General features: G+C 41.9%; 1 protein-coding gene across 1 annotated transcript in view; it reads right to left on the bottom strand.

The window, feature by feature from the left end:
* Nucleotides 1–7,839: 7,839 nt before the first annotated feature.
* The window catches only part of LOC111863813, a 102,874-nt gene continuing 85,944 nt past the window's right edge, over nt 7,840–24,769 (bottom strand). The window contains exon 2 of the mRNA XM_023850527.2: nt 7,840–8,161. The gene's annotated coding sequence lies outside the window, so the exon portion shown is untranslated. The remainder of the gene's footprint in view (nt 8,162–24,769) is intronic.

Here is a 24,769-nt window from a genome sequence, read left to right as displayed (position 1 = left end):
CACACACACACTTCCACAGATTGTCAACAGATGTCAGCACCATCGACCTACTTGTGTTTAGTGACGTGGTCGTAACTTGCGCGGTTCTTTTTGTTGCTAAACGAGTTCTAGAGCAAGTGTGTATGTAGAGTCTGTTTTTAACTCATTAAAAAAAGATAAACGTAGCTTGACCATATTACCTTCACTTACCTTATATGCTATAAACTTCCAGTATAATACACATTAAGTAGTATAGAGTATTTTTAATGTTAATTATATATAACACTAAATTTTTTACAAAAAATAATAATATAATTATGCATATATAACGTAGCTTATATACATTTCATTAACTAAACTTCCGACTTGGCGTCTGCCCTAATTCCACATATTTGTAACTTACGTTTGGCTTAATGGCACTTCATTGGTTATAGGTTTATGCATTCTCTGCTATATGTAATAAGTTTAATTAGGGCAGAACTAATTTATACGAAAATTAATCATCTGTTAATTACTTCATCAACATCCAAGTCTATTATAACAACAGTTTGTTGGTATGAACTATGTCATATACTTGAGCAATATCCAAAGTACATAATACATTGTTAATAATAATAAAACATCTTAATTCTAAGACAGTGATATATATATTTTGAATGTAACTAAGATAACATAGTAATTAAGTAGTCTTGATACAATGAGTTAAATTCCAGGAGAGTTTATGTTCGTCAGTCGTACGTGTAACATTTCAAAGGGACTATAAGCACACGGCTTTGAAGAAAAATAAGAATAGTTTTATATTATGCTTTAAAGTGCAATGTTTAAATAATGACGTGATACAACAACTGTGGTTATGGTGGTACCATTGTTACATTAGTAATTATTTGATTAGTTATACTTCGTTCAAGATGTCTATGGAGTAAATGCAAACACAGACTAGCAATTGGAGTTATATACGTATATGAGAGCCGTCAACACAACAATTGATTACAAAACCGAAAATAAGATATTTGTTATTCTATTCATTTACATTCCAGTAGATTTTTTCGATCTACAGAGATGATCATCAGGTTGCCTACGTTTTTTGTTGTTACTGATTTATCTATTAAAATGTATCCATTTTGACGGCTCTAAAAATACCTTTAATACATAATACACAACAAAGAAAACTCCGTGGTTTTACTCCCCAAGCGAACTATACCTACCGAGCGATCACCGCTTGTCGGCGGAGTTATTGTTAACTTTAGCGGATAGAGGGTGTCGCGTGGTCAGTGCAACGAATCCCCACGGCCGCTAATTTCGGTTTTCTAGACCGGAGCCGCTACTTTTTCATTCAAGTAGCTCCTCAATTTTCCTCACAAGGCTAAGTGGGCCCCTTTCCAGACCTACTACTTCTCAGAAAATCTGGTAGCGCCGGGAATCGAACCCGGACCTCTGGATCTGTACCCAGGAACTCTTATCACAAGACCACAGAGGCGGTCACATAATACACAACAGAATGCATAAAAATGAAGATAATACAGAGTAGGAAACTGGTACGGCAGGAGGAAATCTGCAGTTGTGTCAGGGTTTGATGTGACATAACAAGCTTCAGTGCGGGTGGAAGAATATAGCACTGTTGCAGATTCATTTGAGCCTCAGTGGGCAGTGTTTATGGTCACAAACCTAAGCGCTCACATTAGAGCCAGGGACACCGCGGGGAAACAGAACATGCAAGTAAAATATACAAGTGGTAAAGCGTCAAACACACGGCTATTAATGCTGCTTCGAGGCGGACAGCGTTGAGCGCTGATAAACAGATCATTGAATCCTACGAGACTGTAGTTCACAATGAGCCAATAATTATAATTAAGGAGTTGAAATATTCTGAACATCTGTCAAGATTAACTACAGATCACTGTTCTTATGGCATTAAACTGTTTAAACTATATCATTGTAAGTATATCCGGTCTAGAAAACTGAGATTAACGGCCGTGGGGATCCCTTGCGCTGACCACGCGACACCCTCTACCCGCAAACGTTGGCACTAACTTCGTCGACAGGCGACGGTCGCTCAGTCGGCATAGTTCGCTTGCGGACTACAGGCCACGGGGTTTGTTCTATGGAAACTAACTAGAACATGATATGTGACAAATTTGCAAGAACCTTCACGGTTTGGTGTTAATAGCCTGCATTTTATCTCCATATGCATGTGTTAAATCGACTCTATAAACATTCAGAACGAAGTATAACTCAACAAGTCCTGTTTCAGCATTACGTAGTCTGCAATTGAATCACACTAAAAATATTAAAATATCCCTTCAATAATTTTCATATTCATTCAGACGTAAACATACTGACCATAAGAGTCTTTATATACAAATGAAAAGTCTCTGATATATCACTGATTGGCTGACTTGCAGTTCTGTCCTTCTGGCTGTATTGGTCCACCGGCTGTGGAGACGTAAACACACGTGAGTACGGAACAATTCTTTGGAATTAAAACTTTCACATTTGCACACCACATATGGCAATACTTGTGTCGGAAACGTTGTACGTTAAATGTCTTAAACCTGTTACTGTCAGATGTCAAACATACAATCAGAGTTCATAAAGAAGTTTACGAATACAAATACAGGGCGTTCAATCAAGGAGGAAACTTCGCAACACCGGTGACCGGGCCCAATATTCCTCACAGATTGCTGCTGTAACTGTAACGGCGCGCGTTTATCAGCTCTAATGACTCATTGTGCTATCAGCAGTTACAGCAGCAATCTGTGAGGAATGTTGGGCCCGGTCAGCGGTGTTGCGAAGTTTCCTCCTTAACTGAACGCACTGTACAAGTGAGTTCGACAAAGGAAAGGCATTTACTTTGTTCTCCGAAAATTAAGACGCTATTACGTTTAAAACGCCTCTCAAGTGCCCGTGCCAGGAAATGTCCAGCGAAAATTTCAGATTTGAATCTAACTCCATTTAAACAGAAAATTCAGTTTCCTTGATATATTGTCGTTAAGTGTTTAAACGATTTTAATGTTTTCAAGACAAAGGAAAATCGTTAGGTTCTTTTCGGAACTTTCTTCCATATATTTTCATGTACCTACAAGTTGTATGTATGTTTAACGTTTTTTATGCACAAGATTATTTATAAGAAGCCGGGATAGTCGGCATAGCGAATTGCTACGGGAAGGACTACCGAGGGGTCGGACATTGAGTCCCGGTAGGATCAAGAATTTTCTCTTCTCCACGTTGTCGAGACCGGCTCTGGCGCCCACCCAACCTCCTTTCCAGTGTGTACCGGGGGCTCTTTCCCCCGGTGTAAAGCGCCAGGTGCGTTAGACCAAGAAAATATGGATCTATACATCCACTCCTCCATACGCCTACAGGGACAACTTTACCTTTTACCTTACCTATAAGATTATTTATAACGCTTCCTTTCACATGTTATTATTTCATTTCGTCTTTAACGGCATTCAGGGACTTCTAAGCAATAGCAGGTAGAATTGTTATAAAATTAGATCCAGTCTTGGATACAGAGATTCTGACCGGAATAATACGGAAGTAGTTATTTTTATACCGGAATGAAATTTTATGCAAGACAGTTACAAGGACCCGTTCTTCATACACGAGGAACAACTCTCAATTCAGGAAATGAAAGTCTGATCGGAAATGAGGTTTCGAATCGCATTGAAAATACTCCATCGTAGTACTGTGGACAGCTACTGTACGTATTGGCAAGAGTCTAGAGCAAATTTCATAATATCTTTTGGCGTCTTCTCTTGGGTTCTCCGCGGAAAAGACGAATATGATAGGAGAATTACACGTTTGTACAAGAGGTGTGCTTATATAAATTACATATAAAAGTAAAGCTATCCCTGTACCAGGCCGTGGAGGCCCATAGGGTTGTGAGACGTCGAGATTCCCACAATCTACACAATCGGCTCATAGATGGCGGTAAAGTTGTCATCCTTACGCACCGGCCGCCCTTTACCCCCAAGAATATCCCTGGTACTCATTTCTGTTAGAGGTTAAGTCGACCCCAGGATCACAGTGCAGCTGGAAGGATTAGGTAAATTTAAAAAACTCCAATGAACTCAACGGGATTCGATCCCGCGACCTTCGTGCTTGTAGCATAGTGCTTCAACCAACGACGCTACCGCGTGCCCCCAAAAATTACATACATATACTAGAAAGAAAACCTCTGGGTTTTAACCAGTAACGGCGAACAACCCTGCCTCACAATTAATAGATGAATATTCCAGAAAAGAAGTTAAAATTTTATCTAAGCTTAAGTACCATGTAATAAAGGCATATGCGGGAGGAGATATACAACTTAATCTTGACACTGGAAGTAGTTTTGGTTCATGTCACCGCGCCGACAATTATCCGCTAGCAAAAACATCCCTTGGATCTACCTAAATTTAAAGTAACTGGGTGCGCCCCTGCCGGAAATGGAATTGGGTCATCCGGTCCNGAGGTTTCGAATCGCATTGAAAATACTCCATCGTAGTACTGTGGACAGCTACTGTACGTATTGGCAAGAGTCTAGAGCAAATTTCATAATATCTTTTGGCGTCTTCTCTTGGGTTCTCCGCGGAAAAGACGAATATGATAGGAGAATTACACGTTTGTACAAGAGGTGTGCTTATATAAATTACATATAAAAGTAAAGCTATCCCTGTACCAGGCCGTGGAGGCCCATAGGGTTGTGAGACGTCGAGATTCCCACAATCTACACAATCGGCTCATAGATGGCGGTAAAGTTGTCATCCTTACGCACCGGCCGCCCTTTACCCCCAAGAATATCCCTGGTACTCATTTCTGTTAGAGGTTAAGTCGACCCCAGGATCACAGTGCAGCTGGAAGGATTAGGTAAATTTAAAAAACTCCAATGAACTCAACGGGATTCGATCCCGCGACCTTCGTGCTTGTAGCATAGTGCTTCAACCAACTACGCTACCGCGTGCCCCCAAAAATTACATACATATACTAGAAAGAAAACCTCTGGGTTTTAACCAGTAACGGCGAACAACCCTGCCTCACAATTAATAGATGAATATTCCAGAAAAGAAGTTAAAATTTTATCTAAGCTTAAGTACCATGTAATAAAGGCATATGCGGGAGGAGATATACAACTTAATCTTGACACTGGAAGTAGTTTTGGTTCATGTCACCGCGCCGACAATTATCCGCTAGCAAAAACATCCCTTGGATCTACCTAAATTTAAAGTAACTGGGTGCGCCCCTGCCGGAAATGGAATTGGGTCATCCGGTCCTTATCCAATCGCTTGACTAACTGAACCGTCCTGCTTAAAATATTTGAAAAAAAAAAATACGATAATTTCTGTAATAGTATATTTAATATAGAATATGATTCTAAATTATTGTCGGGGTTTTCATGGCCTATAATTTTGAAATCGAAAAAAAGAAAATAAATAAAATTAGTAAGGGAACATGAAACTGTAACTCAAAACGTTTTATTTGGCAACTCGTCGCATTGATGTCTGGAAGAAAATATGAAGTCATGCCTCAGAATGGCGACTGTTTAAGAGAAAACAATGTGCGTGCTTTGGTTTTTCGAAAGAAAGTCTGCTAAAGAAACGCAACGTCGTTAGAACTCCATACGGGAGAGATCCACGTTCAGAGAATGCTATCCGACGTTGGTTAAAGCCACTTCAAGGGATCTGTAGTGTTCTGGACCGAAAAGGAGCTGGAACACCTAGCACTTCGCAGGAAGATGTTGATCGAATCCAGAAAGCGTTTCCCGAAGCCCACAGAAATCAACTAGATGAACTTCTTTGCTGTTAGGTATGCCACAGACGACTGTCTGGAGGGTTGTTCATAACCGCCTTTGCCCCTAAAGTGCAGATTTTGCAGGCTTTAAAGCCGGACGACAAACCCCGCCGTTTTCAATTTGCCGAAGATATTCGTAGAAACTGATGAAAATTACATTCGGAGATGCATATTGAGTGATGAAGCAACATTTTATTTGCATTCTTGTCGAACTAACTAAGGCAACTCCTTAAAAGTAGACTCTCTCAAGAACCTAGAGAATGAATTGCCTAAATGTTATAGAGCCCGAGAGTTCGTTACCACTTTCACAAGATATCCCTATTGATACTTATCTTGAGACAAATTGATCTAGTCTACACGCTCCCCTCATATTTAAGGTCCGTTTTAATATTATTTTCCCACCTAGTCCTAGGTCTTCTAAATGACTTCTTTCATTCTTGTTTTCTTGCCAAAACTTTTGTACGGATTGATCCTCTTTCCCGTACGTGCTATTGTGCCCCGCCTATCTCATACTTTTTTATTTGAATTCCTGCCGTTATTATGAAAAATAATAAAATTATGGCCAACTCATTCATAGATAAACTTATGTAAATCTGATTGTTATATTTCAAGGCAATTAATTAATTAATTAATTAATTTCGTCCTTAAACTCATGTTACTCCGTATGGTAAAGGTAAATGTGAAGTTGTCACTGTGCTTAACTAATTAAGCACTACGCCATGAAGACGTATAGGAGAGTGGATGTATAGATCCACATTTTCTTGACCTCGGAATTAGTTGAAGGTGAGTGGTAATCTTCACGACTCGGCCGCTTTACCCCCAGGGAATGATCCCATGTACCCATTGTATAGGAGGCTGGGCGGACCACAGAGCCGGTCTGGATGATTGGAGAAGTGAAAATTCTTGACCCTACTGGGACTCGAACTCCGACCCCCTCAGTCGTCCTGCCCGTAGCCAGTCGCTATACAGACTGAGCTATCTCGGCTCATATGGGAATTTGTTTAAATGCCAAAGAGTCAAGCTGCGGAGAGCTGTGTCCACATCCAGCGCCGATTTCTACCTTAATGCAATGGACACTCGTGGGCCTGTGTTTGCAATTCCTGTTCATCTTGAAGTACATCTTTTTTCCGTGTACGAATATAAGACGTAGTTAGTTAAACTTAATTTAGGCACAAGCAGATGATTTCATTTCACCAAGAATTTGAAGGTCATGAAATTACTAGACATGTTTCTTAATGATGTCTCCCACGCAGGGCTCATCCAAGCCAAAGTTCCGCCTCTGAATCAGTTAAAAGCAGATAAATTTCGCGTAAAGCTTTACCACACTTAAGAAAACGAAACTCCCAGACATTTTTAACGAAAACGGTCGTTAGTTTAGATTATGCCAATTAATTGTCAGGATGTACACAAAAGATATTCATAAATCAATGATTATTTAACATATAGCGCGAAATGTCTGCGAAATATGACGTCTTAAGTTGCCTCTGGTTCTGCTATACTGCTCTCTCTCCCACAAGTACCCTGCTAACTGCAATAATTCCCCAAAGTGAGAAATTGTCTATGTAACAGGACTCTATTGTGTCCGCCGTACTAGATTAATAATTATCACATCTGCTGGGGGATTTGGGGGAGGTTCCCTTGATCTTTCATTTCGTTCTGCTCTGTAAGACAACGTTTCCTAGTTTTCGTCCATAGTATCTATCTAGAATCCCGTCGGCATTTGTTTCTCTTCTGAATTATATAGGGGAGGCCGTAAAAAATCGACTATTATGATTAAGAATGCTCGCATTTTTCTCAGTATCTCGAAGGAGGAATGTTAGTTTTAAATTTCCATGATATCTCCTTTCAAAACCTTCGTCTTCACACCTCGTTTCGAGCAGTTGAAGCAATGTCATTAAATAAACAATCAGCCAGTATAGGAAACAAATGTAAACATTTCTAATCTGGAAGCCCAGGAACCTAAAAGACTGCGACCTCATTTAAATTAGTTTGGCCTTAGGATGGGATGGTATGGATTGGATCGATCTGGCTCAGGATAGGCACCAGTGGAGGGCTCTTGTGAACACGGTAATGAATCTGAAAGAGTTCCATAAAATGCTGGGAAGCTCTTGAGCAGCTGCACAATTGGCGGCTTCTCAAGAAGGGCTCAGCTCCATGAGTGAGAGAGTTGACGTTCGTTTCCATTACGTGTCAATGTATGCCTTTCCTCGTTTATGTCGGCGAGCACCCGATTTCTTGGTCTTCGTGTGCAGAGCTCTGTACTCCCACGGAGTGTCTGTCCCCTAACTCGTTCAGTGGAGGATGACGGGTTACAAACACACCGTCTGCCCGTCACCGTTATTTCTTCTTCGAAAGCTGCCTTCTCTCTTGGACGACACGCCTAGCCTACCGTCCGGCCAGACACACAGCCAACCTGGAATCAAACACGAAACAATCGGGTTATAGCAGTCATTATTAGAACGTCTTGAGGGTCAATAGCCTAACGGTATGGGTGTCTTTACAACTGTTGTGGATCTGTACTGAAGGACACGTCAGTTTGACAAGCGTTAAGTGTTGGAATATGGTTTCTTTCCTTATCGGCGCCACTATATAAAGATCTAATGGCTAAAACTTGAAAGAGAAACAATCACTCGAATTATTAAATTAAATTATATTCATGTAACTGAAAAGAGATATTATTGTTGATATTCAAATCCAGTCCAAAAAAAATCGAAGTATTTTCACCTCGCTTTAGCAGTCATGGCAACCATACATACTGGCAGAAATTCAGGTTTGGATGATCTCTGATAAGTCCGGGGTAGGAAACAGGAAACTTAACTTCTATTGCGTACTTGAAGTGATAGCTCAGTCGGTATAGCGACTACGTTGCCTACTGGACGAACATATAATCGTGGATCGATTCCTGGCAGGGGAAATATTATGTTCTCTTTTCCATAGCGTCCACATCGACTTTTGGGCCCACCCAACCTTGTGTACAATTGCTACCGGGTTTGATACCCCGAGGTTTGTATTGAATCTGTTCCAGTGTTTCGGGGCATTTTATTGACGCTATCTTCAGAGTGAGTATGAGGCGGAAGAGATTGGACCGAAATATAAGTCTCGCGAAATGAGGATGGAAGTGAAAGCGAACCATGGTACTATCCGATAGTAGGACCTGTACAGTTAGAAGGAAGGGTTAGAGAAAAATAAGTGAAGTCAGACAATGCTAACTTCGTGCCTAACTTTACGGTGTAGTTGTGTATGTACGAGTATGTAGCAATTTCGATGACTTTCCTGATGATGCGGCAGCCAAAGTCTTCACCAAGACCAAACACAGCATCGATTTCAATGAAATTGAAACCCTAGCTAACGTCCACACTTACCGACCCGACGTTTGTTCATTATGTTGGCCATTACACTATAAAGAGAGGCCTATTACGGTCCTCAGCTACTGCATAGGAGACTTTAACGGTGGGATAAGACGGAAGATTTTGACGCACGACAGAAATTATTTCGAACGTCTGAATTTTCTAAAAGCCGGGATAGTTCAGTCGGTATAGACACTGGCTACCGGCTGGACTACTAACGGTTCGAAGTTCGAGTCCCGGTGGGGACAAGAATTTTTATTTCTCCATGTCGTTCACACCGGCTCTGATGCCCACACAGCCTCCTATCCAGTGGGTACCTGGGGCTATTTCCTCGGTGGTAAAGCGGCCGGGACGTGAAGCTGACCACTCACCTCCAACTGGTGTCGAGATCAGGAAAATGTGGGTCTATACATCTACTCCCCCATACGTCTTCATGGCGTAGCGCTTAATTAGTTAAGCACAGAGACATCTTTACCTTTTACCTGCATGTTCTCCCTTTCACTGTACGGTGCGGAGCGTCCCTGAATTTCACATCGTAACGTTCTCCTGCAAAATCTGGTCAGATTAGACGCAACACATTCCTGTATTACAGTTTGCAGCGGTGTAGAGGATGTGCCCTGTTATAAACTGCAAAGCATCTGATTCGTTTGTTGTCAAGCAACTGGAATACAAACGCTAAAAGAGTTGATATGAAGAAATCTACTGTCTTATATGATGTGATGCAGCGTAATTTCATATAAATATATTGACGTTTCGGAGGAACCTAATACGTTTCCGCCCAATTATACGGCGTCAAATCCCAGACGACAGTAGTTTTTATAACGCCGCCGGAACCCGAAGTCTCTCTGAGCTAATACTTCTCCTTTAATCCACCTCTCACTTAAGAAATAATTCGTGTAAGAATTAAATCGCTGTCAGACGGAAACCTAAAATAGAAAGGGCAGTGGAGTTATGTTACGTAATAAGAATTACTAGATGTCATTGCGTAGCAATTAACAATCCTGAGAAGAATACCGTCTTCTGGGATGTGGCGCCTCGTAGATCTTGTGTGAACCGATTTCGTAGGAACATATCGCCTCCATCTTCAGGGTATAAAAATCCGCGAGCGAGGAACCATCCAGCCCGTAGCCAGTCACTATAACGACTGCGCTATGCCGGCTCCAACATGGCCATTTAATGACCAAATATCGGAGTGTGGAGGACGAATCTCAGGATCCTGGAGTCTACATAACGAAAGAACGCAGGAAGAAAAGTTGTAACCTCATCAGCCTCAAAGGACTGCAGATTACCGAAGGAAAGGAGAAATCAACCGCCGGCAGCACCTATAATCAGCATGTCAGTCCACCGGACGAGCGGTCCGTCTTCATTCGGGTCAGGTCTCCACAGGCTGAATGTGTCAACGGCCGATTGACGGTCAAATCCTTGAGTCGTTGAACCGAGTCTGTCCTTTAACAATTACACTCGTTATTTGACAGTCGAAATGCAGCTGGTCGCTAGCGCACGAAGGGCGCGATTTTCTCTGCTTTCATATTATTATTATTATTATTATTATATTCAGATAAGTGATTGGCTACGGACTCGATGAACGCAGTTCGACCCACTGATGCATTTTCTCTTCTCTAGAGTGTGTAGATCGGTTTGGGGCTTCACTCATCCTATCAAATGGATATCGAGACTGAACCTTCTGGAGTGTTAAGCTGACTGCTTACTTCCATCAAGTTCCGAGGGTAAAAGTGTGCGGATCTTTATTTCTCCTGAATAACTTGAAAAGTTGTTGAAATAGCTACTTTAAACTAAGACATGTAACTTGATAGAACACTACTATCCACTATGCGGCGCTGTTATCTAGAGGAATTATTGAATATTACAATATTGACTCAAGCCTACGTTCCACTGCTGCTGTCTTTTGCTTCTACTCATAACTAGTTTCTGAGTTATACATTGTAGCATGTAGACACGTTGATTAGTAATGGCTCTGTAAACAACACCCGCTGCTAGGCAACAAATTCCTAACACGCACCAGTGAACTAACTGGGAAACGGTGTTCTCTACGTGGTCCGTACGACAGTTTCATGAGGCAGCAATAGAAGAATTGTTGGAAGTGGTATTTTCAATGTGGTCCGCTCCGAGGCTAAATCACTCGACCGATCGAGTGCAGTGCAGTTCAGTTAGTGTAGTGCAGTGCAGTATGGTGCGGTGCAATGAGTGGAGTTGTTTGGTGTGGGTTAGTTAGAGGACTGTTGCAGTTCGGTCGTTGAGAGTTGTTGCTGTTAGAAGCTGGTAGCTGAGGCACTGGGATAGTTCGGGAACAGTGAGTAAGGGGAATGTCCGCTGTTGGAAGCAGTTACCAGAAAACGACTGGTGGAGAAACAGCAGACTGAGAAGCTTTAGTGCATGCTGTAGTGAACTGCAGAGTGTGTAAATTAGCGATAGCGCCGTAGTTACTTTCTGTAAATATTCGAGAAATCCAATTACCAATCCAAGCCCCGTCTTTAGTCACTCATAAACGTGACAATATGTAAAGAAATATAAGGACAGAATAGAAACCCTTAGCCTTTTATGATGATATTTTCGATATGGTGAATACTTAACAGAGTGCGAGGAAGATCATTTTTAACTCTGTTTGTAGTAACAGGACCACCTGTGTGGTCTAGTGGTCAGAGTTCCTGACTACAAATCCAGAGGTCCGGGTTCGATTCCTGGCGTTACCAGATTTTTTCTGAGGAGTAGTGGGTCTGGAACGAGGTCTACTCAGCTTCGTGATGATAATTGAGTAGCTATTTCAAGGAAAGAGCGGCTCTGGTCTAGAAAACCGAGATTAACGGCCGTGGGGATTCGTTGCGCTGACCACGCAACACCCTGTATCCACTAAAGTTGGCACTAACTTCACAGACAAGCGGCGGTCGCTCGATCGGTGTAGTTCACTTGCGGACTAAAGCCAAGGAGCTTGTTTTTGTTTGCTACAAAATATGGGCAACCACCGATTGATTCACAATCACTATCACCTATCATCTGGGGCCGGTACAATAGGCCAGTAGTGGCCACAGTACAAAGCGGACTCAGCCTCACCCATCTAAGAATGATACAATAAAAAAATAAAATAATTATCAGCCTACTTTTGCAAACATAACTTGAACTCTCTGACATCTGTTGGAATGGCTGACATTCTCTTCACTTACTGTGGCATTTTGAAGTCGTGATAGTCCATATGAGAATTACCCTTTAAGACTGTTATTATGTACTTTTAGTACCGAAACACCCAAAGGAACACTCCCTAATTATATTCTTGAATGTAAGTAATAATCTGAAATTCAATTAGTTAAGGATATTGTTAGGGACGAATGCCAAGTTTACTCTTTAGATTAATTGAAAGGATTTACTCTATGATATAGGAGCCGGGATATCGTAGTCAGTATAGCGACGGCTACGGGCTGCACAACTGAGAGGTCGGAGTTCGAGTCTCGGTAGGGTCAAGAATTTTCTCTTCTCCAAATCGTCCAGACCGGCTCTGGGGTTCACCCAACCTCCTATTCAATGGGTTCCGCGGGCTCATTCGCCGGAGGTAAAGCGGCCGGGGCGTGAAGCTGTCCGCTTATGAACAACTAATGCCGAGGTCAAGAAAATATGGATATATAAATCCACTCCCCCACACGCCCCCACTTGCAGGATATTTAAAACATTTTTCTTAATGCTAGTGGGGTGGGACTAAGTCCCTTGTACTGAGGCCACTCCTAGCCTATTGTACCAGCCCCAGATGATAGGTGAGGGTGATTGTGGAGCAATTGGTGGAATGAAGATTTGCAGGGGAACCGAAGTACTGCCCCAACGCCACTTTGTCCACCACAAATCCCAGTTGACCAGACCAGGGATCGAACCCGGGCCGCCGCGGCGGGAAGCCAGCGACTAACAGCTTGAGCTATGGCGCCGCCCAGAAAGCATTTTAGAAAAATAGAAATCATAGTTGATGAAACTAGCAGAATTCATATTATGAGAGCATAATAATGCACAATATCGAAATTCAGCAAAATATGTGGAACTTTTTATTAGGTAAACAGGAAAGTACGTTTATGGCTATATGTAAAGTAAACTTTCTAATCGATCTATATGCTTAAAAATCAAAACTGCAAGTTAACGTTTCACAAATATCTCCCGATCGAATTTCAGTAAAATTTTATCAACGGTTTATGAAACACACGAGAAGGGCTATTTATGGCCTTACATGAAGTATGCAGCTCCACTGAACAATACGGATTAAAACCTGGATCGTCAGATATGTTTTAGCGAATCTCCCACGTATTAATTTTAAGGAATTGTGCAGAGGTTTAGACATGTGGACAGACTTGACCTCTAAATAAGGTGTTCATATCTACGTTGTAAATAACACATAAAATTGTAATATGTTGTATCTTGTAGACCTGTCACTAGGTAACGAACGCTAAACAAACATGTTTCCACGGCAACGAATCCACACGCAACAATAGAGGAACTGCTGGAAACAGTGCTGAGTTGTTATAAGCAGTACAATTGGATAAAGAGTTGTGTTGTGGTGTATTAGTCAGCGGGTAACGATGTGAGCGCGAAAGCTGAAGAATCTGCACTGTTAGAAGCCGTTACCAGGAAACGACTGGTGGAGAGTGAAATAGACTGAGAACATTAGTGTGTGTAAACTGTAATCACGAGTCGTGTGTTAAAGCGGGCAATAAATCCTATCTCAAATCCAAATCTCGTCTATAGTCACTCATAAACGTGACAATATTCCATTTCAGTAATATTAGATACAGAGTGGTATGAATGTGAAATCCTATGTTTTGAAATATTCACTACTCGGGGATTTTTTATAAGTTTCTTTGGCCTCTATGATACGGCATTAAAAGTGAAATTATACGGTGATGTTGGCCTGGCATTTCTTTTGTTTCCAAGCGTTGTAAGTACAATTAAACTTTCACTGCCAACATGACATTCCTACATACAATGCCAGTGCCTGTCTATGAGTTGACTGACATGTCAGTCTCTATTGTTCCCACTACATTATTACAGACAGTCTAATTAAGAATTATTAGTACTTTATAAATTCTCCTTAAGAACATTGTCAACGTCGTTTCAGTATGGCGTTTTTTTATACACTAAACATTTACCTAATAAAAATAACTTTCCAAATTATCTGTGTGTTGCAAGTCCTCTTTGCCAGTTGTATAACTGGTAGCATTTTCATAGAACATGTTCATGTCTACCCGTATCACAGTGCTAAGTTCGTTGACGCCGTACCCCCGCCATGAATATTTCATGTAAAATTATGAAACCTTATTTTAATGATAGAGTTTCACAGCATATGTGTATAAGGATTTCTTTTCTTTGACGCTATAACCCCATTTTGGGCCTTGGCCTACCTCCATGCAACTGTCCGTTTCACTTTGGTTTACTAGATCTTAGACGTTCGGTAGGACTCCTAGGGTGGGTGATCAGTTCGTCGCAAAGCCTATCTTCCTGTACACAAACACAGAAAACGCACACTAGATATCCATGCCCTGAGTGGGATTCGAACCCACGATCCCGGTTTCCAAGCGAGCGAAGACAGTACATGCCTTAGACCGCTCGGCTACCGTGACCGGCAGTGTATAAGAATAATATATAAGAATTCAGTTCGTACCTCACAGGAAACATCCGAACCCACGATCCCAGTTTCCAAGCGAGCGAAGGCAGTACATGCCTTAGACCGCTCGGCTACCGTGACCGGCATGTATAAGAAATACAAGACAGAAATTCTGCTTCCACGCTGGATTCTTGCTTGACTTATTCTTCGAACCTGAAAATGGAGCTGATATGTTCCTCCGAAACATTGGTTGATTTTCAACGTTCTACATGGCGTTATGCCCCAGAAAGTAGTTCTGTTCTTGACGGTACATGTATGTGTTTTTAAGTAAAATGGTTTAAGCAGTATCTGTTCTGACATATTTCAGGGTGCCCGTGTCGAATCTCGGCTGGGATACCTGTAACACCGAATGATATATTTCGTTTTCTTCCTCAGTACCTCCAGCCAAGTACTACCGTTTCCTTCCACGTTCTTGTTAGTAGATTTTTTCCTATCGTCCAAATATCCAACTCTGCAAAGCCTGTATTAGAGTCGTTGAACACACTTCAGGCGATTAAAAATAAATTAAATATAAGTTTAGCCTCCTTATATAACGGTTGTCCACCATATACATATATTTTAATTAGATTTAATTAGTGAAATGTGTAGCGCGTCACTTAACGCAATATTGCTTGGTTTTAACTTCACGAATGCCCGACTTATAAATAGTATCTCTCAGAATACATTGACATGTTACATAATGCCATTTTTTTTCCTTATTCCGCCTAGTACAGCGCCGTTCGTCAAATACGTTAAAAGTGAAAAGCTTTTTTACACTGCAGATATCAGATGCCTGTAAATGTTACCAGAGTATTTGAAACCGAAGGAAAGCTAGTTCGGTCCTTACTAACACTCTGCCTTGTCTGCAGCGCAAGGACCCTCCCGTAAATGTGTCAAGGCGACGTCTGCTACAGGGTGTCCTCGACTTTCACGTGTTTCATTCTCCTATCAGTCACGCTCATTGTTTGTTTACAACTTGCCAGAAACTCTACTGGTTGCTCTAAACATAAGAATTGAATTATGTTTATGCCCTATCTGGAGCCGGGATAACTTGTCGTGGCTGGCTACGGGCTGGGCGGCCGGGTTTCGATTCCCAGCAAGAGTAAAAAATTTTTTTCTTCTCCAAAAGAGTCTAGGCCGGCTCTGGGAACTACTTAGCCTCCTGTTCAATGGGTACCATGGGCTCTTTCCCCTGGGGTAAAGCGGCCGGGGCGTGAAATTGACCACTGACTTCCATCTAGTGCAGGAGTCAAAGCTATAGCTGTCCTCTCCGTACGTCCCCATGGAGTGATGCTTAGTTAGGTAAACATAGGGATAACTGTACCTTACATATGCCCTGTCCGACGTGTATTAGGAAAGGTTACTGTTCTTATGGTTGAAACTTTGTGACGAATAGCAACACAATGCAGACTGGCCACGTACATCGTAGACGAAATATTGTGTTTGGTGCATTCTTATGTCATAAAATAACATTTAGGGTCCTTCTCCACGGGCGTTTCTGGCACCTCTAAGCGATTAGCCTTGTGGCTGTATGGAAACGTCTCCGTTTAATTCAGTGTCGCGAAAATAGAAACCTAAGATATTAGGAACATATAGAGTATTGGTGGGAAAGCCGGAAGGAAGGAAACCACTGGGAAGACCAAGACGTAAGTGGGTGGACAATATTAAAATGAATCTTAGAGAAATAGGAAAGGATGGTATGGATTGGATTGATCTGACTCAGAATAGGAACCAGTGGAGGGCTCTTTTGAACACGTTAATGAACCTTCGGGATCCATAAAATCCTGGGATGTCCTTGCGTAGCTGCACAATTGGCAGCTTCTCAAAAAGGGCTCAGTTCCATGAGTGAAGATATTAGGAAATGTATATGTGCGTTCGATCCGTTTCGTTTTTCAAGAAAATACCAAGACATACGGAAGAAAATAAGATGTTAGACATAAACTGTGTATTTTATTTTTCTCTACAACTTTGGTTCGAAAACATTTAGCGAGTTAGAGTTCAAGTGTTTTCCTGAGCATTTGTCATTTGCAATATATGTCCTTCCCTCAACTAAAGAGACCTTGTTCCACATCTATGCAAAACAAATAGTGAAACTGTTGTTTTGTCTGTTCTAAGTCTTCACTGTTTCTGAAATCTGAATGCTGACAACATCCACTTTATGAGTTATACGTCTGACATTCTGAGAAGGCAGCGTGAAATCCTTAATCATGTACCTGTTCCCGTTGCTACGGGGAAATCCTGACATTCATAATTGGTTGAAAGTGAACGACCTAATAGAAGACATAAAACTGTATCAAGATAGCTGGTTAAACCATCTGGAAAGAATGGAAACAGTAGCAACTTATCCAAATTAGCTTTCCAGTACCAACCCTGGGGGCTATGGGATGTTGGAAGACCTGGGAAGATATGGAAGGATCAAGAACAGCTTGAGATTTAATCCTTGTTTGTGTTAACGAAGGAGGAGGAGAAGAAGAAGAATGCTGACAACGATTTTCTAACTGAATAATAACCAAATCCAGAATTTATTCATCTCTTAATCACCTTTCTCTTTGCTGCCATTTCCAGAGATTTGAAGTCTGGTACTATGCACCTTTTCGTTGGCTACAAATTTAAGGACCCGTCTGTACCTGCAGCCAATTCTGCTCATCCATATTCGTGGCAATAACACTCGCATGACACGTACAACTGCGTCTTGCTTACCCGTGGACCTTGGCATTCCAGCAGTCCTGCGACAGGGTGTGGTTTGGAGCAGAGTTCAAAACACAGCAACACCTGTGAGATTCTTCACGCAGTCCTCGAATGTCTTCTAGAGGTGCCCCGGATAGAGGTTACAGAAGCCTTCATCTGGGTGTGCTGTGGGTAAATGTCATGGGCAAAATTACGGAAGGAGAATCCTACGTATTCAGTGAGATCAGCGGTATGAAGATTTCGGTTCCCACCGCGTGTTTAAAAAATGGAATCCTAGTGCTTCATAATGATGACATAACGATATACATCACTATCTTCTGATGACGCAGCCTCAAAGATGTGTAGTAAGAATTTTCTTCTAGGTCCTATAATAAATATTTTTTAGCCTCAGTGAAATTATATGTACAATTAGCCAAAAATGACATTTTTTTTTTTACATTTATATTTGGACTACAGAGGGTCTGTTTCTGGTCGAAGCAGTGACTTTTTCTGTATCACCAGATACAGCCTAGCCATGAAGGAAATAAGATCTAAAAGTTGTAACGATGCTATATTAGTACAAATATTATGTTTCTGAACATTATCCATCGTCCTATCTTTATCTAACAATACCGTCCTGTTTATTTTTCGAAAAACGTCATAGAGACTGGATTCTATCTCCGTCTTCAGGTAAAACCTACTCATTTCGGTCCAATCGATAGAGGTAGTCCCTATTTCTCCTGCTGTGCTTAACTAATTAAGTACAACTCTATGAAGGCGTATTGGGGAGTGGATGTATAGATCCACATTTTCTTGACCTCGGCAGTAGTTGCAGGTGAGTGGTCAGCTTCACGCCTCTACCGCTTTACTCCCGGGGAACGAGCCCCCGGCACCCATTGTATAGGAGGTTGGGTGGACCCCAGTGCCAGTCTGGACGACATGGAAAAGAGAAAACCCTTGATCCTACTGGGACTCGAACTCCGACCCCTCTGTCATCCAGCCCGTAGCTAATCGTTATACCGACTACGCTATCCCGGCTCCTCTATATCTACATGAGGCTGAAGATTTCCCGGAAATGTGTGAAATATATCTGAAAATGTTGATGTGATATCCTGAACACGATAGCTTCTTGTGCATTGTTAGACGATGCTTTCAGCGTCTGGATTATATAGCATCGGATGTAGTGTCGGTTGGTGCGATGAGAAATTAGTGATGAATTGTAAAGAATTTGGGAGGAAGGGGTCGAGGTCAAGTCGAGATATCAAGAAAGCAGTCTTCTGGGATTTGGCACCGTGTATATGTGGTGTTAACCGACGTTTCGGAGGAACGTATCGCCTCCATCTTCAGGGTAGAAGAAAAAATATAAGAAATCTGCAAGCGAAGAGACCGTGAGAACCGGTAAAAGCAGACTTTCGGAGGAACGTATCGCCTTCATCTTCAGGGTAGAAGAAAAAATATAAGAAATCTGCAAGCGAAGAGACCGTGAGAACCGGTAAAAGCAGACTTTCGGAGGAACGTATCGCCTTCATCTTCAGGGTAGAAGAAAAAATATAAGAAATCTGCAAGCGAAGAGACCGTGAGAACCGGTAAAAGCAGACTTTCGGAGGAACGTATCGCCTTCATCTTCAGGGTAGAAGAAAAAATATAAGAAATCTGCAAGCGAAGAGACCGTGAGAACCGGTAAAAGCAGACTTTCGGAGGAACGTATCGCCTTCATCTTCAGGGTAGAAGAAAAAATATAAGAAATCTGCAAGCGAAGAGACCGTGAGAACCGGTAAAAGCAGACTTTCGGAGGAACGTATCGCCTTCATCTTCAGGGTAGAAGAAAAAATATAAGAAATCTGCAAGCGAAGAGACCGTGAGAACCGGTAAAAGCAGACTTTCGGAGGAACGTATCGCCTTCATCTTCAGGGTAGAAGAAAAAATATAAGAAATCTGCAAGTGAGGAGACCGTGAGAACCGGTAAAAGCAGACGGTCTCTTCGCTTGCAGATTTCTTATATTTTTTCTTCTACCCTGAAGATGGAGGCGATACGTTCCTCCGAAACGTCGGTTAACACCACATATACACGGTGCCAAATCCCAGAAGACTGCTTTCTTCATAGTCACCGCCGTGAAAGCCTAAAATCTTACATCAGTCGAGATATCTTCCCGAAATTTACCTGTAGGGACTGAGGAAGACCACAAAAGATTTCAGTAACGATAGCCGTTACCCTCGCTGAGATTCAAACCAAACACATCCCGAATACCACAATAAGACATTACCTTTAGACGAACCTATTCGGTGACACGAAAGTATTGTATTCGTAAGTAGACAGAGAAAATGAGTACAAAATTAGAAAACTGTAAGTACTCGTACTATAAAATAGTAAAATGTCCACCGTTATTGATATAATTGTCATGACTCCGTCGTTAGAGTCTCGTTTAGACGTCATATTAAGAGTCAGATGCATTAAAATATTCGTATAAACTGATAGTATCGAATTACGTAAGACTGTATAGAGAAAACTTTATTTTGTCCTTGTGCGAAAACAGCTGAACGTCACGTCTGATGGTGCTTCGTTATATAACAGTAAATGCAAGATTCCTCTGCCAGACCTTTATGCTTAATAACCTCTGCCTTGCTAGGTCTGAGGTTCTCACAGCGGTAACTATGAACAGTACATCCTGTGGAATGTAACATCGTGTAGCCCGGTAGAAGTTTGCCGACGTTTCGGAGAAGGTTTTGCAATCAGAAGAAACCACGCACATTCCTCCCGAAACGTCGATGAACTTATATCAGACTACACGATCTCGTATTCAAGAATATAGTACACAGAATTACTGGGTTTTTGGACTTTTCCATTGTCCAGAATTCTAGGTAATAGAGGGCTATTTCTCGACGAAAATAAGTGTAGGAAAAGGCAACATGAACGGAATCATGAGTTATTATATAAATAAGTAATTTAAAAAGGTAAAGCTATCCCTGTAACAGGCCGTGGCGGTCCATAGGTTTGTGAGACGTCGAGGCTCCCACCTTTTCTATACAATCGGCTCACAGATGGCGGTAAGGTTGTCAGCCTTACACGCCGGCCGCGCTTTACTCCCCAGGAAGATTCCTGGTACTCATTTCTCTTGGAGGCTTAGTCGAACCCAGGGCCATAGTGCGACTGGAAGGTTTAGGACAATTGAAAACCCCAATGACGTCATTGGGAATCGAACCCGCGACCTCCCGGCTTGTAGCATAGTGCCTAAAGGGATGATAATGTGAAGAATTGCTGAGAGACATTCCCCAGCGTCACACAATCCCACAGAATTGAACGTAGCTGTTTTCTGGTTAGCCCTTCTCAATCGAATTCGTAAGGTCCGCTATTGGAACCTCGGCGGCATACTAACTGCCTTGACGTAGGTTCTACACGAAACTCTTCTTCACGCACTGCAAATGCCAGGATGTCACCTTGAACTTGGCCACGGCGGTTTCCGTTCGTGTACAGAAACACTCCCACTCAGCGTTGTGTAATATTATTAGATGATTAAAAAGGTAAAGTTGTCCCTGTCTTTACGTAATTAAGCACTACGCTACTAGTTTGAGGTGAGAGCTCAGCTTCCCACCCCGGCCGCTTTATCCTCGGGTAAGGAGCCCTCGGTATCCGTTGGATAGGAGCCTGGGTTGGCCCCAGAACAGGTCTGGACTTACTCACTCACTCACTCACTCACTCACTCATAGAGCTGAGCCCTTCTGGAGGAGCCGCCAATTCTGCAGCTACTCAAGAATTTCCCAGCATTTTATGGAACCCGAAGGTTCATTACCGTGTTCACAAGAGCCCTCCACTGGTCCCTATCCCGAGCCAGATGAATCCAATCCATACCATCCCATCCTATCTCTCTAAGATACATTTTAATATTGTCCACCCACCTACGCCTTGGTCTTCCCAATGGTCTCTTTCCTTCTGGCTTTCCCACCAGACCTGGACTACATGGAGAAATAAAAATTCTTGCTCCCACTGGGACTCGAACTCCGACCCCCTGATCTTCCAGCCAGTCGCTATCCCGGCTCCTTGGACAGGAATAGACTATTGTTTATTCCTTATGTCAAGATCCTATGCATTGTCCTACTGAGAAGGAAAGCAACCAAGATTGTGTACTTCTCATACTCAATAAAATTATCATCAATATCTGTTATCTACAGTTCTGTATTCAAAATATCCGCAGCTGTTGCTCATACAAGCGGCCGCCTCCATGCGCAACCTCTGGACCCGTAACAAGGAACTCCCTTAGGCCTATTTGTGGTCCTTGCACTTTTATATATTACACACTTAACTGCAATATGCAGTCTTGCGTTGCAACTATCGCTGCTTGTCCAGTTTTCATTGCAGCTCTAACGGATTACACAATTTACAGTATTCAAATACCTGTGAAATTTAACGATAATCTACCGTGCAATTCTGTTATTGCTACTTAAAGACAGACGTTTTTGAGGTGTAGTTCTGAGCAAATTATTAAAGGAATAATTCAAATAAAATGGTAAATAACCAATGAAATAAGTCTAAACAGTTCCTTGTCATCAATATATAAGGTTTTACAAAAGTAATACAGCAGTGAGATGAAATTTCTACACAATTTCCGGTTGCCTCACCAACGTTTGTCCAGCTTAAGTTATATAGGAGCAGTAGGTCACGAACGTGCAAGCAGTGTTTGCTTCAATATATCTTTTCTATTCTGTGAGCATTTATACGAGGGAGAGTGAGTAAATAGGTCACAAATGGATATAAAAAGTACAACATGTGATATTCAAACCTGAAAAAGACATCTCCTTCACCGACATTAATACACTAGTTACAACGCTTTACCCTCGCAGCGAAACCCTCAGCATAAAAGACTTTTGACTGTTGTTTCAGCCACTCAGCACTTCCATTTAAGCCTCTTCGATATAAGTAAACATTTGCCACCAGGGCTGAACCGCTTTACGCGACAAACGCTTCCCACCGTTAACAGGAAACATTTCTTTATTAATATCCTTTGCATTGAGTCCTTCTGCCCATAAAAAATGCATAATAACGGTGCTCTTCGGTAGTACGGCCTTCAAGCACGGTCGCAATTTTGACTGCTGAAACCAGTCTCTGAACATGGGCATGCGCGTCTGCTACCTGAACTGTGCTGCTACCTAGTGACACACATAGAAAACCTATCACATCTATTACAGATGTTTTACTTCCATTTGTGTTGTATTTACTGACTCTCCCTCGTAGTAGATTGATGTGTATATGTGAAATCTGGTGTACTGTATAAAAGAGACGGTTTATAATTGAACGTTTTTGCGTGCCGTTCATGGGAGATGACGTTAAACATCGGTCTTGACGTTATCCGATCTAATATAGAATTGGAAAGGAATATGGGAAAACAGGGAAGTTAATAGTACGAAAGCTTATTTATAGAACGATGAGGCTTCCCGTAGACTTCTCTACGGATGTTACACCAGTAAGAATAAAGCAAAATGTCATTATGTTGCCAGCTGTTTAGTTACGCAACTTGAAGCAATGCAAAGGATAATGACGCTGTAATTGCTTTAGAAAGCCGAGGAGTGTCAAACCTTTAAATACATATCCCACTTCAGCGGCTGTTAACCTCCGGGCCCTTTGGCGGTGTTCTTTAAAATGGCACATTGCGCGGTCAAATTGATGCAAATGCTACAGAGTGTCCGGTAAGAACACAGCTAAGTAGGTAAATAACTAGCTTTATGAAGTGAAGTGCTCGAGAAGCTAACAGTCGCTCAGCTAGTCAGAATTTCCAGCCTTTCCTGGAACCTAAAGATTCATGAACAAGTTCAAAAGAGCCCGCCACATGTCTTTATCCGGAGCGATAAAAGAAGATAATTCTAATAATCTAAGCTTATTTCATGACTCTAAACGGTTCTGATAGTGAATAATTATTATGTAAGAGATATGCAGTATTTTTCCCATTGTCTCATGGGTATTTAATGAAAATAACGACAAATATTCTAAACTGTGCACCAAGCACAAGCCGGAGAGATGAAGAATGCTTACACAATTTTAACTGGGAAACTTGAAGGACAGGCGCCAATCGGGAGATACGTATGTACAATAAATGAGATTATAATATTACAGCTGATCTTGATGGGGCACGAGGTAGCGTAATTGGTTGAGGCACTACGCTACAAGCCGGAGTGTCACGGGTTCGATTTTGTATAGCAGTGTCATCAGTCTTGTTACGCCTGCATCATAGTTTTTTTTTGTACTTTTTGGCACACCGTGGGGTTTCACTCCTCGGGTGAGTTGGATGTATCCCTGCGGTAGATGCAAATGTCTACTGTGATTGCTGCGCTGGTGTAGACAAACCAGCGAAAGAATCAACTTAATTGACTGCACACTCCTATATTGAGGTACCGGTATTTTCTGAGACATCGACGGATATACAGTGTTCTGAAACTCACCGTTTTGCTTATGAACCAATTGTCCAATTTTTTCTGTACCTTATAGAATAAAAGATATCAAATTACAGTATCTTTTTTAACTATAAAGAACATGTTCTATTGTACAGTGAAATAAAAATGGCGGTACCTTCTCACCGTGAAATTTTCAGCAAACCAAAATTGCTACGTATCCCTGCGTGCGGGTCCCCGCGAACGTCAGCCAGCCGCAAGGAACCGGTTCAGTCGAGTGACCTTTGAGGAGAGAGGAGTGGAGAGAAATGAAGACAGAACGCGCAGGAATGCACAGAACTTCTCACAGAACAGCAAAACGCTGAATTATCGACTGTGCCAGGAAGAGAAGCTGCATTAACGGTGGTGGCAGGAAAACTTTATGCGTTAATGACAGTGCCAGGAATACACGCTGAATTATCTGAGGTGCCACGAAAGCACGATATATTCGGGATGTCACGAAAACGTGGCATTTTTGGGGAGGCAAGGGAAAAACGTCGCATTAAAGGCAGCTCTTGATTTTCCATAGACCTAAAACAAAATAATATGATCCTGTATTTCAGCATCCCGTTGCAATTGTTCAAATTAGCGTCCATTGTTTATCTTCCGTCAAAATTGCAACACTTTTACATTCTACACTTCAACACTACATGTTTCGGCCTCAAACGGCCATCTTCAGGTGTTTTTATGTTACAGATATTTTACTAGAACTGTGTTAAAACTGCTACACTGTTTTAATTCGTGTTAAAATCACACGCTGTTGTCTTCTTTTTAAGTAAAACGAGATAAAATCCTTTAAAATTTCTGTTGCATATTATTTCACCTCAGCCGGGGTGTCGTCATTTTCGTAAATGTATCAAGGTGTTTTTCTCGGCAGCTTGCCCCTCATGTTCGTGGTCTACTTTCAGTTTTTGGCCCGCCATATGCTCCTGGTTTGTGTGCGCTTCCTCCCAGCGTGTGG

Source organism: Cryptotermes secundus, unplaced genomic scaffold, assembly GCF_002891405.2.
Source record: "Cryptotermes secundus unplaced genomic scaffold, Csec_1.0 scaffold1085, whole genome shotgun sequence".
Classification (NCBI taxonomy): domain Eukaryota; kingdom Metazoa; phylum Arthropoda; class Insecta; order Blattodea; family Kalotermitidae; genus Cryptotermes; species Cryptotermes secundus.
Note: the sequence above shows the minus strand (reverse complement) of the source record. Positions and strands in the feature narration are given on the sequence as shown.